General features: G+C 41.2%; 1 protein-coding gene across 2 annotated transcripts in view; it reads right to left on the reverse strand.

Moving 5' to 3' along the window:
* The window catches only part of LOC101910707 (BEN domain-containing protein 5), a 965,145-nt gene that overhangs the window by 186,565 nt on the left and 763,509 nt on the right, over nt 1-15,071 (reverse strand). The window lies entirely within an intron of this gene.

Raw genomic sequence — 15,071 nt, forward strand, 5'->3', positions numbered from 1 at the left:
TTGAGAAACTGTGAAGTTTTATTTTGTGATGTTTCTTCTTTACCCTATGAAGACTACATGATATCAAACTGTAAACCCCTCTGCACTGGACAGTTGAAAGAAAAAGCCTGTAGCTTCCACTGATTCTAATGGAGTTTGTCATTTGACAGGAAGGAATTATCTCCAGAACTCATAGAATACTTCAGTTAGTTTGAATAATTTGTGTTTATATGCAGTGTGCCCAGTTTTTCCAAACAAACTTATAATTCTAAGAAAGACCAAGAGATCATCAGGCATATGGGCTTCTTGCAAAAGAAAACTATCAGCACTATACAATAGTTGGAAAATCATACATTTTAAAGCCAGAAAGAGGCTACTGTGGATCATCTTTGCTGACCTACTATTCACACACAAAAATGTTCCTTGAAGCCATTCTCATTCACAAAAAAAAAAAAAAAAAGTCAACAAAAAAAAGCCACCAAAGCCTAAAAAAAACCCCAGACATATTTTAGGAAAATATTCTGATTTCAAAACAGTTCATCAGGGAAAATACAGCACAGTCTTTAACCATTCCCTCAAGAACTTGAATCTTCATTTCTTGAACATCACTGTCAAGACACTGCACTCTTTTATGCCCTCCCCTATTACACTGAAAAGCAAACTTCGTGTTACTCCATGTTAATATACTCCTTATCTATGTACTCAGACTTAGACCATGGACTGATGAGACCCATATATGGTCTCAAATTATGTCATTCATTCCTTTGCCTGCTGTCAGTTAATCTAAACAAACTAAGCTACAGGACTGTCTTGTCACACAACAATTTTTCTAATTCTCTTCTCATTCTTGTCACTCCTCAGAACAGGTCAAACTTGTGCCAAACACAACTGTTTACACATCTGTGGGCTGCACTTGTCTGACTGGCTTTTGAAATATTGGATTGCTGAATATTCCAGGTAACAAATAATACTTTGAGATAGATCCAAGATACAAAAAGCACAACTGAGTGATGACAGGGACTCAAAACCCCAAGGTTCTTAGAAACAGAATATTTATCTAGACCTTTTCGGACAGGAATCAAAAATAAAAGTCTGAGATAGATTCATTGTTCAAAATATTCTGGTTGGCTGGATCAAGAAAGCTGTGGTTGTCTCCTCCTTCAGCTTCAAGATGAAAAGGACTTGACTGAGTTCTTCTAAGGTAGCAGTCACTTGACTTCCATGGGAATTTATGAATCCTCGGCTGTGTTGTTACTGTTAATAAGAGCTGACATTTAAATGCATTTCATTAACAGAAACTAGAATGAGAATGACAAGACTTTAGCAGATCAGATCTGTAATTGAAAAGGTGACCAACATAAGGAATAAGAACTGTCCGGTAGGATTGCACTTGCCTCTTACCCGTACCAATAACATATCTCCTGGACATGACCTGTCTTTCTTTTACACTAGGTACCAAAGCATCAGCAGGATGGAGATTTCAAGAACAAACTTACATCAGCATCAGTTCCTCCTTGCACATCAAGGAGTAAAAGTAAACCCTACTGGAAGAATTAAAACCAAAGAAGATTTTAGCAACTGAAAACATACAGAAGATTAGCGAAGGCATAGTAGATAGTAAAGGAGATAGACTGGCAGTTTGTTAATTGATTCTTTTAAGTCTTGGAAGAACAGACAGAAGATCTATTCAAGGACAAATGCTGGGGTACAAAACTTGGTGGGAGTGCTTGCATGGAATAGATATTCTCACTATGTACCTTCCTCACTAGCAAGCATTGCTGTTGACTGGGCCTTGAACATCTGTGGGTTTCCCAAGCCTACTGAACAAACGTACCTCCAGATGCACAAAATGACAATTTAATCCAGACGTGAAACAATGGGTAGAACCATACTACTACTCAGGTGCAACAGAAGAAAGAAAATCCAAATGCTAGAATTCAAATGATGCTTAAACTGAGAGCTGAGTAGAGCTCCACAGCTTTGCCCAAGGATTAAAGAATAGGAGAACAGAAGAACATCTAAAAGTAATCTTTTCTGAAGAAACACACCTTTTTGGTCAACCTTCCTTTGCAAATGTACTTTGTCACTGAAAGCTCCTTCCCTGGGTTCACCAGATTTAGAGTAGTCCTCCTACTGGTTGATATATGAAGGTTACTCAGCCTGATTGTATAGCTAGCTATTGTGTTTCCTGCCACCAACCAGAGAAGGGGGGGGACAACCCATAAAAAAGGAAAAAACCTACCACCATTCATCCTATTATATTTAGTACTCTGTCTTCCCCTGCTATAACAGCTTGCTTGATTGCCTTGTCCACCTGCTGTGCCATACTCTTTTAGCTCTGAAAGCACTTTGGGAAAGTCAGGATCATTTATGATGTACTTGTACAGCACCTAGCAGAACAGGATTGTGGCTGCTGGTCAGCACTGCAGTGTCAATGCATTATCAATCATCTGAACACCCAGGCTCCCTCGATGACCTATTTAAATTCAAATTAATATACAAAATTTATTAATAATAATACAAAATATGACCAGCCTGAGAGGCTTTGCATATTTCTGTGACATCCTTCTTTCTGCTCTTGAGATTCCCAAAGATACACACAACCTTACCATATGCCCTTCCATAATGCAGTTCACTTGCTGCTTTGCACAGGATCAGATCACAGCTCAGCCCACTCTATGAATACAGCCTGGTCTTGTTTACAAGAAGCCCCCATTCTCTCACCCAGCTGTTACTTGGAGAATCAAATGCAAGGCCTCTGCCTCCCTTTCTTCCCCTGGGCACAGTGCAGAGAGGTACCATAGAGGGGTTCAGGCTTTTCCTAGATCCAACTGAGCTGGCAGATTCCCAGGATAACTGCTGCATTAGCCTCAGGGTGCTGGAAAGCTCCAGTTCTTTTGCAAGCATTTGGATGTCTGAATGGCAGTGATGAATGGGAGGGGGCAGCTAAACCCACCCCCCACCCCCACCCCCACAGCATTCTAGTGCTATTAGAAATCCAGCTGTGCTCTGCAAACAGGCAGGATTTACTGTTCATATTTTGGTTAAAGAGACAGATGAAATTCCCCTTCCCCATCCATTATCATTGTATAATCTATACAATTCATCAGCTCAATGGCCATGTCAGTATAGAAAAAGGAAAGGGAGCATTAGTATTCAGAGCACACGCACCACACAAGACAGCAAGTTTATGATCTGCACAACCTGAAATAAGCACTTCTTTTCCCTGGGGACCTGGGTTAACACCAAGTAGCTGCACGTTAAGTTGCACATACTTCTATTAATATACATCCCTTCCAGTCTGCGAGGGGAAGAAGAGGCAGAATACCTGTCCCACTCACACTGGCAGAGACAGCTAATGTTTTTGTGACCCGACACTGTGTCCAGAAATGGGATCAGAAAGGGGATGTGACATCTCCTCCATCTTGGCAGAGCGCTCTTCCTCCAGCTCTTAGACACCAACCAGGCAAAGCCATCAGCTGTCAATCAGCTGTCACATCTACCTCCTTCCAGACTACCCTGACATCCCCCCTCTGTCTGGCGCCAGGGGCAGCAGAGAAGTAATCTGCTATGAGATTAATTGCTCCCTCTGCTATGTCAGCACACTATGATGGCTTCTGTATTTATAGAGAGCAGAGAGAGAAAAGGGTTTTGTGGACAGTTTTTCTCCATGTGTATGTAATGGGGTATAACGGTTGCATGGAGACAGCTCCTTTCCAGCCTGACACCATAAAGCCTCTGTTTTCCTGAATGAACATGCCAAGTCACCCAACTTGTTACCAAGTAGTATAAATAATCATTTTCTGTGATTAGCAAATAATAATCCTAAGAAAGAGATCATACAGGCATGGTTGCATTTGAACACACCAACAACCACCCAAGAAATGACTGGTTACCACTTTTTCATTTCCAAGATCCCTGGAATAACTGAATAACAGCCACCTAGATCTTGGCCTCTAGCTTCAAAATTGCTTTAAGCCCATCTATGCCCAAGCTGCTACTAAAAAGGGGTGCTGCTCTGCTTGCTCCTCCCTCCTGTCTTGTTCCTATTTTTCTGCCTGCACAGGCAACCATGTGAGAACTGTTTTTTCAAGCTGTTTTTTTTGCAGGATTGGTCCTTTTCTGGCTCACAGCACTGCCACACAAGCACCAGTCCTGGCAAAAAGGAGGCAGCAGAGATGCACAGCCAGGGGGAAAAAAAGAACCAAACTGCCCCTTTGGGTACCAGCATGCACTTTCCTTAGCTTAAAGCAGCTGTGAAACAGCAGTCCCCTGTCTCTCTCTGCTTCAGCAGGAAGGGCTTGTGTACAAGTAGCTAAATAAAGTTTCCTTTACAGATACAACCTAAATTTTCAAGTGATTGCAAACTCCTGAAACTCCACACTCAGCTATGTTTCTTTTGGGAAACTTCATCTATGCGAATTAACCCAAGAAAAAAAAAGCTATCTTCTCCAAAGAAGAAACATCACCACTCTGAACCACTTGGAAGTACTTTACTGCAAAGAGTGAGAACAAGGCTCTTCTTTTGTAACCTCACAAAGAGGTTACAGTGTCTGGGAGCAAATGTGTTGACCAAGACATGTGAGTGGGAACTCTGGGCACATGTCTGCCTCTACACTTCCCAGAAGTGATGTGGATCCTCAGATTATTTAATGTTGTTTTATTAATACAATATTGTTTTAGATAATGGATGTTTATTATCTAGATTTGTCTCAGGATTGTTTTCATGTTACATGACGCTGCCCTTAGGACTAATATTATAAATTATACAGCAAGCTGCCATCATTTTAAGTGCTGCAATTTAAAAAAAAAAAAAAAAGAAAAAAAAAGAAAAAAGAACAGCTGTCACCCAGGAAAAGAAAACAACAAAAAAGCAAACTAAACAAACATTCCCCTAGGCTGCAATTATTTTCCTAATAATTTGGATGGGATTTCCCCCTCCCCACTCACGTAACAGCAGTTAGAACAGGAAGACCAGAGTTTTCTATTGATAGGTCATAAATCCTTCCCTGGTGAACGGAAGAGGAGTATTGAACACCTTGCTTGTATAACGTGATAAAACTTGACTACAAAGAAGGGGGTTCTTGCAGAGACCATGGGGGTGATCACTAGTTGCTGGTGATCTTGAGTAAATAGGTGCAACTTCAGAAAATCCCAGGATCTCTGTCCAGAAAGCTCTTCATGAAGAATTAATCCCTCAGCTGCCTTCCCTGACAACTGGTGAATCTGTAGGTCTAGGTAAGCAGCTGTTGCTGAAATGTGTGTGTGCATATGGGAGATTCTGAGATACTCTTTGGGGTGGGACAATCCAAAACTGGGCTACACACTAATCACATGCTGAGCATTCTTATGCTCACAGATAGCAGGCAAAACATAGGTGCTCTCCCTTAAGGTAGAATTTGGCCTCTAATCGGTCATTCTTACAGTTAAGGAAAATACTTCTCCTCTTGACTTGTAGTTTCCATTTTTCCCTTAATCGTCGCAAGGACAAACCCTGCCGGTGCAAACCAGCACTGAAGTGTAACCTGTAAAGCTAAACTACAAAAGTAGCCTGGCTCTGTCCCCTGCACCAACAGACAGGAGATTCCCAATTTCTCTTGAGAGTTATAGAATCATTGAACAGTTTGCATTGGAAGGGACCTTTACAATCTAGTCCAACCCCCCTGTAGTGAGCTGGGAACCTTCAACTAGATCAGGCTGCTCAGACACCCAGCCAACCTGATCGTGAATGTTTGCAGGGGTGGGGCTTCTACAACCTCTCTGCATAACCTGTTCCACTGTTTCACCACCCACATCATAAAATAATTTCTTGCTTATATGCAGTCTAAATCTACTCTCCTTTAAAGCCATTACCCCTTGTCCTATGGCTATGGGTCCTATTAAACAGTCTGTCCCCATCTTTCTTACAAGCCATCTTTAAGTACTGAAAGGCTGCAGTAAGGTCTCCCCAGAGACTTCTTTTCTCCAGGAAGTCAGGGGAGTACTGCAACAACTCTGTGCTAGCCAGGAGTCAGGACAGAGAATCTCTAACTCCCAAAGATGGGGAAGTGTGAAGGAGTCTAGTTAGGGAACAGCCCCACTCAATAACTGATAGCACAAGGACAGCTTGAATCCCCATTTATAACCTCAGTTGTGTGAGTGTCCACAGTGCTGGATGCAGCTCTTAAATCCCAGGGCAGGAGAATACAGGCATGGCTGAGACTGAGCTCAACCTTGTCAACACTTGAGGTTCCAGGATTTGCTCCCAGATGAGTCGACAACTCGGTGACGCTGCTGGCAAGGCAAATATAATGCAGACAAAGGCAGCACAGTTCACACTAAGCTTCAGCTGTTCTTGATTTCTGCAAGGAACCACAGCTTTTTTTGGGGCCAATAATTGTGTTAAGAAGGGAAAAGTAAACAAAGGGCAAGGGCAGGAGGGGAAGAAAGCCCACAGAGAATCAACGCACACTCCTGAGTCACAACGCTTATTGCAAGAGACACTTCTGAGCACATCCCCGAACTAGACCTTTAGCAAAGCAACAGTATCACTAATTTCATTTGGGAGAAAGAAGGAGACAAAGCCTTGGGAATTGGAATCTGGATTGTCCCCTCTGCCAACAGCTACATGAACAATTTCTATCTCACAGACCATCTCATCTTGGAACAAGTGCCCCACGGACACCTCTCTTGCCCATCAACACTGTGCTGACACCTTCCCTCTTCGAAGGCACTTTGACACAGCATCCTTATGGCAACTGCTAGGGTGGGAGGATTGCTTTGGTGCATTTGCAGCTGGGTGCAACACATGTTAGAAGCTAACAATATGTGCCATCTAAGGAGGCAGCTGCCTGAAGACCACCAATAAAAAAAAAAAAAGCCAGTTACAGGCATGTCTTGCACCTGCCGCTGGAAATAGCTCAATAAACAGTACCAGCAGATGGCACTTGTGAATACACAGCATATTTCTTGGGTTGTGTCACAGCCGTAACTTCCTGTATCTGGCAAATAGCCTTTTCAGAGCAGCCCTCCAGTCTTTTGTATCAGCTCTTAAATGCCATGGATTGCGGCCTGGCAACTGCTGTTTGGGAAGTAGAGCTCAGCTCATTATGACATTAGACAGGGACCAACTCAACATGTTTCTCCCTCCTCTCACTTGCAAAACGAACAATAAAGCACTGCTTGGATTGTGTGGGTATATATAAAGATATTTTTTTCCTAAACAATTCTGCTTGGTACCTACACAGTACCTCAAAGCCAAGGGACACAACAAGGTGGGGTTTTTTTGTGTGGTTGTTTTTGTTTGATGTTTTGGTTGGGGCTTTTTTGTTTTGGGTTTTTTTTTGGTTTTTTTTACACACACTAATAAATCTTGCTCTACATCTGATTTTAGGTATATGAGACCTAAATATTCCTAAATTGCACTTAGGTAAACCAAAACAAAGATCTACAGCAAATCATCTGAAGTTTACTAAGTCATTTGCAGAATTATAAAAAACAAACAAAACCCCAAATAAAACACATAAACAAACAAATAAAAAGCCCACTGGAGGCTTTGGTCCTTTGTTTGCTGCTACGAACAAGAATCAAATCACCAGAGATACAAGCCAGACTTAAAGAGGAGAGAAAAAAAAAAAAAAGAAAGCCCAATACGTTTAGTTACCTAACTGAAGGTAAAGCTAAGAAACCCACATAGGATTATTCAGACCTGAGATCAGCTATTCAGGAGGGGAGGAAAGGAAACAAACATTTCAATCAAACTGACATTGAGACCCCTGTTAATTACAAATGCATTCTAGAAGACAGAAACATGCAAAAAATAAAGTCAGTGAAGGTCAAGAAGAGGCTTCTGTAGCAACTTGCAGACATACATGACACTTAGGTACAAAACTTGGCTTCACTTGGCTGGGATTCATGAGTTGGGTGCTTATTCTCTACATAACAGCTCAAAGGTAATAATCACAAATGGTGCTATTTAAATGGAAAATAAATAGCCCTGTCTCTTTAAGGACATCATGTCTCATTCTCAGTGGAATAATGGCAGATATAAAGAAGCTATGATTTCAGTATTTCTCATTATGACTTCTCTCCCTGCTCATCTAAAAATAAAAGGCTACTCTGTAGTCCCAGATCAATCTAACTAAAAGAGAAGGGTTCGCTTACAACAACAAAATAGCAGCTCTGACACTAGTTATGTATTCATCACATGTGAAAATGGCCCCATAATGCTGCCTTCAAACCCTTCCAACAAGTTCTATTAAATTAGGTTGGGTTTGGATTTTTTTCTTGCACCAAAAGCAAAATAAATATAGCTTTATTTAATGCTACTAAAAGGTTCAGATTCAACTGGAACCCCAAGGCATGTGGCTTTGTTGTTAAAGTACATATACTGACTCTATTGATTGGTGCAGTCCTCTGTGCAAGAAAATTTGTCACATCAATAGCAACTGAAAAATACTCAGGAGCTGTAATATGGTTTAAATGAGCAGTTACCACATCAATATAAAGAGCATTTTCAATGGCAGTAGATAGGAACCCTTTTGCAAACCTGGTATTTGTTTTAAGATAAAGGATAACAACTTTTCTACAAGGAAAATTTTTTTAGGTAATGGTGAGCAAAACAGCAACCACTGTAACTGTTTTAAAATCACAGCACTCTCTGGGCCATAAAAGCCACAACAGAAAGGAAACTTCCAAGCAGGAAAGGAATGGCAATGCTACGAGCCAGATGGATGTAAGAGCCAGAGTAAACCTCTGCTGCTCGCTTGCCTTCCTGGTCTTTGCCATTGCTGCTGCTCAGAGTGCACCTGTGTCACAGCTGCAGCTCCACCCCGGACTTTGCTTTCCAGGGCCCCAGCCTGGCACACTGCATGAGCTGTGAGATCCAAACCACGTGCAAACACATGCAAGATGCAGGAGGAAGATGGCAAAGAAAACTCCTGACCTGTCCTCAATGCCAAGCAAGAGCTGGGAACAAGAGAAAGCTCCTGTCGTGCCTCACCCTACCCCCGAGCTGCACGGGAGAAGGCGTTACAAGGAAACAGCCACTCGCTCACTGTGGCAGGTCTCTTTCTGGTTTTTCCTGCCCGCCCCCCCCCCCCCCCCCCCCCCCCCATCAGGGTGGTTAGTCCTGGCCATGGCTATGCTTTTAATCCAACAGGTTGTCAAAAGACACTGAAGCATTGGAAAGCCGCCTTGAATTTCCAATTTTGAAATTGGCAGTTGCCACCACTCTAGCTGGGGGTCAGTAACGCACTCGGCACCTATGGCCTGCCCCTCCTGTAGTCCTGGCTATGAAGGGGAACCTCATTTACCTCCACATGAATGACATACCGCCAGCTGATACTAGACGTGATCTAGGCAGGCACAGAGAGACACTCAATGGCCTCAATAACATGCAATCTAAATTAAGACAACAAACAAGATGCAAAAGGGCACTGCAAAGTCCGTGCAGCTCTTCTTCAGCAGGCTGCAGTGGTGGTGCTTCCTGCACTGGGGCAGGGGCTGAACAGCCTCTGGCCAGAGGAGAATGAGCTCACCAACGCTTACCATCTGAGGGCAAACTGGACAAGTACTAGGAAGACAAATCCACCGCGCATTACCAAGCAGACAGAAATCCCATGAGTTCAGGAAATGTCTGAAATGAAAAATCACTGGAAGCTGGGAAAGTACATGGGCAAAAGCATATTATGAGCATCTTCTGCTCTTACAAGGAGAGTGGCCCTGTCCACTGCTGCATTAGCGGATACTGGGCTGACGCAGTATGTCTGTTGTCACAGACTAAGATGTATAGCCTCTTGCTTTGGTCAGTTGCAAGGGGGAGGGGGGGGATAGGAAATTCACAGCAAGGAACAAACCTCCATTTCATGGGATTGAAAAATCCCTGTTTTTCAATAATAAGAAATAGCACTATATTTTCAGGGGATGTAACATACTTTTCCTGACTGGGTGTATTTTTAGAGTACAATTCTCTCTCAATCACATCCCTTCTTCCCTCGGGTTAATGTACAACGGACATTCTTGTCATTCAGGCAAAAATCACACTAAAGGAAGACGAGAAGCGGCATGTGCTGTTAAGTTTTGAAGGAGATGAGAAATTTCACACTATCCTGATATCTTCTGGGTAACTGCTTATTTTATGATGACTAATAGGCAATTACTATGGTAATACCGCAATACAACATGTGTGAGTTTTGGGAATGAGAAATTATAGGTAACTACTTTGGACTCATTTCTATGGTAACAAAAAAGTAATTGTCATTAAATACCAGTTATATTGCGGCTGTACCTGGTAATTATAGATTTTTTTTATGACCAGCAACATAAATAAATCCAACAAATTTATTCAAAAGGTCCATGATTGTTTACTTATACGTTGTTATATAGAATACACAATGACAAAGGCCTAATTAGGAAAAATAAACTCCATCGAGAGCTTCATCTTGTCATCTGAGATGGATACCCTGTTTTTCAATTCAAGGCAATGTATGAATTTCACATGTATTAAGTGTGGAAAAACCCAAACCTTCCCCACCAGAAAAATAATCAAGAGATGTTATGCAAGTGACATTGTGCACACATGTATCCATGTCTCACAACTGGACAAGTGATAGCAAGAACCTACAAAACATATCCAGTCACTGTGAATGTACACATACACCTATGTATGCAGCTATAAGTATATCGCCCAAAGTGATACCACTGAAGACCAAAATCAGCACTCTTCAGTGTTACAACATATGGGTCTGATTTAAAGCTAATACAATTTGGATAAGGTCCACAAATACCTTCACTGTCAAAAGAGCCCCATAAATTACCCATGAATGCGGATGTTGAACTTTTAACTATTTCTAGAGTCACAGAAATGAAGTCCTTAATGCTCTATTCAGGATAAATCTGAAATATTTCACCTGGCCTAAAGCCAAATTTCCTGTTTGTATTTCAGACTCTTCAAAAGGAATCTTTTTCAAAAAGCCCGTTTTTAAACAAATCATGCCATTAACAAACAAAAACAAGAGTAGATTGTCTTTTATAAATTGCTGATATTAATAATATAAAATGTTTCTCAAGCCTTCCCAGGTCCCTTCTTTCACTTGAAACAATTTTCCAAATTCAACTTGCTTCCACAAACCATTTCAGTCTTCAAAAAACTAGATTTCTGGGGCAAAAGTCCAAAATATTTCATGCCAACACAGCTTTCATTATGACCTCTGACACTGTTTATGGTGAATTTGGCTTTCCAGTCTGGATAGGACTGGCCTCCTTTCCATCCAAAACATTGCTTTGTTAACGCCTCACACAAGCAAGCGGTAAAGACTGTGCTGACTTTGAAAACATTGTACCTGACAGTGAAACAAGAAAGGGTTAGAATCAGTGTGTGCCCTCGTCTCCCCATTCACACAAATTCTTGCAGTCTCTACAATCAAGCAAGAAGGGTATCGTAATGATGACAATTCAGAACTTTTCAGCTAATTCATGGCTTTAAGTTACTGAAGGCTGGTACTGTCAGGGCCAACCAACTGAAGGCAACACAGAAACAGAAAGGAATGGGAAACCTTTCTGGGTTACGCAACAAAGCCTTTAGACAACGGTCAGGATATTTTAACTGCCTTGTCATGGCATGTCTGGGATACCTCAGTGAAGAGGTGCCCAGACTAAGAAACACATCCCTTTTGGTGCCAGTACAGGGTTTCATCTCCAGAAGGTGAGGCTGACAAATTGGAACTAATCTAAGATGGTGTGGTACAGTCATATTGCCTGCAGGGACACATTTCAGCATTCAGCTGCAGAATGCCAGCTTAAGAACAAGTTCTCGATAAAGGAAAGTTCAGGCCAAGCCTGGGGATGCATGACTTTTAAATCAAGAACACATTTTTTTTCTTAGTCTAACCCCACCTCCCTGGGGATGGCAATAGGTTCAGAAGATGATAATTCTATACTGCAAACAGAGAGAAAAGTCAAGAAATCTTTCTTCCCCTAGTTCTCCTTTATTTCTTAAAACTGTTTCACAGTTTAATCCATCAGAGAGGGTGAGATTAATGTTATGGAGAAACTTACAAATATTTTTATTTTTTGCTGCATTCTTTCAGAAAGCTAAAGATCAAGTCATGCACCATCTCCAGCAAAATGGGTCTTTCAATTCAGGTGAGAGCTGAGGACAAGTTACCAGCCAGAACAGAGGGCAAATTATGCTGAAGACTCACTGTTTTAGGTAGGTCAACCAATGGCATCTTCCTGGGCAATTGAACTAACCAGCCCATGTGGCATAACATTTTCTATACAGTGTAACTGCAAAGCCAGTTACACTTAGAAGAACAGTAATATCAGCCTTTAAAGACTTCAAGAAAGGGATGAAGCCCGTCTTCCTTGACCACAGTAAACAGCATTTACCCTTCATTATCCTGTATGTTAGAAAGAGCTGCGTATACTCATGTGGCAAGAAAAGGACTATGGAAGGGTTTTTTCACTGAAGAAAGAACACAGTGAAGTAGTCATCTTCACAGAAGGGTAATGATGCTGGCAAACCAGCAAACAATGCTAGCACCACAAGCAGAAGCAATCCAAATTAGCCATTCAGTACTTTGGCTTGCAGGTGAATTTGCACTCTGGGGGCTCCAGTTGTCTGCACCTAGCCCTTCTGACACTTGAAACCAGCAACTCTTGATCTATTGAAGTGTGGTTTGCCCGTGATTTTTCATTTCTCTACTTTTTTTTCAGAAAGAAACAGGTGAAAGCATAAGTTAAATTTTCTGTTTTCTAAACAGTCAGTCAGAAACGTCACTAGAAACTAAGTCTAGTAGAGGTAATTTCACCAACTCTTGGTTTATGTACATAAGTAATAATAGCTAATAAGAGAACACTGCACTGGTACACTTTCTATTAAAAGATTTATGCTCTTAACTTTACAATAAAATCACAACTCTTGTCCATTTATTTTTTAAAAAAAATACTTTAAAAAACTGTGTAGACCTTCTAAACAGTCTAAATTAGAGGGGGTGCTTAACCACCCCTTCAAGTCACATAAGGCATTTTGTCTTTCCATTCCAATGAGTTCACAAATACTTCTCAAACCCTTGCATATGCTTGAATAAATCAGTAAAGTTTATCACCCTGTTTCCATGCGTCCTGATACACTAGGCATTGACATTCCTTTTTGTCATCATTTCTTTTAGAGCCACTTCAATGTACACACAACATATAAACAACCTTCCTCACAGATGTGTCTGTGCTGTGCACCGTTGTGCTTTATAGCTGTGATATTAAACTCACTTGTTGCTGGTTATGAACATTTCACCTCAAGAAAGTCCCCTTAGAGTCACAACCCATTCAATCCATTCTCTTGAGAATGAGCAACAGTTTATAGATAACAGACAATTCTTCGCATTTTTGTTGCAGATTTGGCTTAAACTTCTAAACCTCAGGTTCACAAGGACTCTGAACAAAGGAAGAAGGATATTGCAGAAGAGCACAGGACCTACACCCTCAGTGAATACCCTGCATCCTCAAAAATGGCAATGAAGAAAATTCCATCAGACAACTGTTACCATATCATCCTGGGTAAATGAGTGGTTAGTTCCTGTTTCGATCACAGGAGAACTAGTATATTCCATTCCTTCTATGAGAACTGCTGACATACTCCGGCTTTTAATGGTGCCCCACTGCGCTTGGGATTTCAGAGAACAGCGAAGTGCATCCGACAGTGTACTTTGCCAATTGTACAAAGCTGTGTACTGGTGGGGTAAAAAAAAAAAAATAATAAAAAAAAAATCTCTCTTACTGGCAGGAGATCAATTTACAAACTCAAGCATGAGGTTTAATTACCCATTTCATTATCTTAGCTTGCATAGCTCTGAATGTGAACCTTCAATGAACCAAAGAAATAGTCACCAGCTGCTGCTTGGAGAAAGAGGGAGATAACAGGAAGTAGAAGTTCAAATGCCTAAAACTGCTCTTGCTGCATATGGCACCATAGGCCTTGTTTGCAAAAGCAGGGGGATTGCCCCCAGCCAGTAGATCTGTATTATATGATGCTATGTGGAAGACTTCTGAAATTCCTGTTTACGTGCTAATCTGAACAAAAACCAAAAGAGATGAAACAGACTTATCTAGCCAATCACAGATAAGCCTGAGAGTTAAATTTTCAAATACTAGCAACTGATCCTTAGAGATTTTTTTTAAAATTCATCCAGTAAATTCAAGCAAATAGATTGTGATGTACTTGTGGATTTTGTATTAGCAGGAAATAAAGTGTTTGCTGTAAATTATTCACTCAGCACCAGTTAACTACAATGCTGGCACATTACTAGGCTTTGTAATATTCTTCTCAAGATAATAGGTAGCATTTTGCTTATTACCCTCATTTTTAAGTTATTAGTTACATTAGGCCATTTGTAAATAAAGTGAAAATTGCAAGAAAATCAAATGCTTTTCCAACTACCTCATTAAAAGTCTCTTTAGTTCAGGAGGGCTGAAAATTCTGCATATCATGAAAAGCTAAAACAATAGTATACCATCAGGCTCAGCAATTCCAAACAAATTCACATGCCCTTTCACAATACCTGGGTTCCCAAAAGACTTTTCAGCTTATGAGCTAAATGCCTATCTGTAAAGCCGCATGCCTCTGAAAAAGTATAAATAATAGTGCAGGAGAAAAACCTACAGGGCAAGCGAATTTATGGGAGAACACAAAAGCTACTTAATTGCAACTGGAGTTGCCTACGTGCGGGGCACCTGGATCAGAGTAAAGCAATGTAGTATCAGATTCTAGAGCCAATTTTAGGGCTTTATTCCTGCAAGGTGACATAACCATTATGATAAACTCCTAGTGCTGTCAGACACCACTACTGCAGTATCACTCTTTGGGTTTGGGTTTGCATTTGCCAAGAGTTGAGGGAGTACCAGTGTAGCTAGAAGGAGACCGCATGTCCTGGGAAGTTTCACTTATAAAACATGTATATAAGCACTGTTTACAAATCACCCACACAAGTCACTGCTATTTCAGTTTAGTAAGTAGCAAAGCACAGGAAGGCTAAGAAGCACATATTAAAACAAAGAACAGCCAGCAGCACCATTTTCTGCAACTTTTAGCTTTCTCCTGAGTGGCCTCCTCCTCA

The sequence above is a fragment of the Falco peregrinus genome, chromosome 10, assembly GCF_023634155.1.
Source record: "Falco peregrinus isolate bFalPer1 chromosome 10, bFalPer1.pri, whole genome shotgun sequence".
NCBI classification, from domain to species: Eukaryota; Metazoa; Chordata; class Aves; order Falconiformes; family Falconidae; genus Falco; species Falco peregrinus.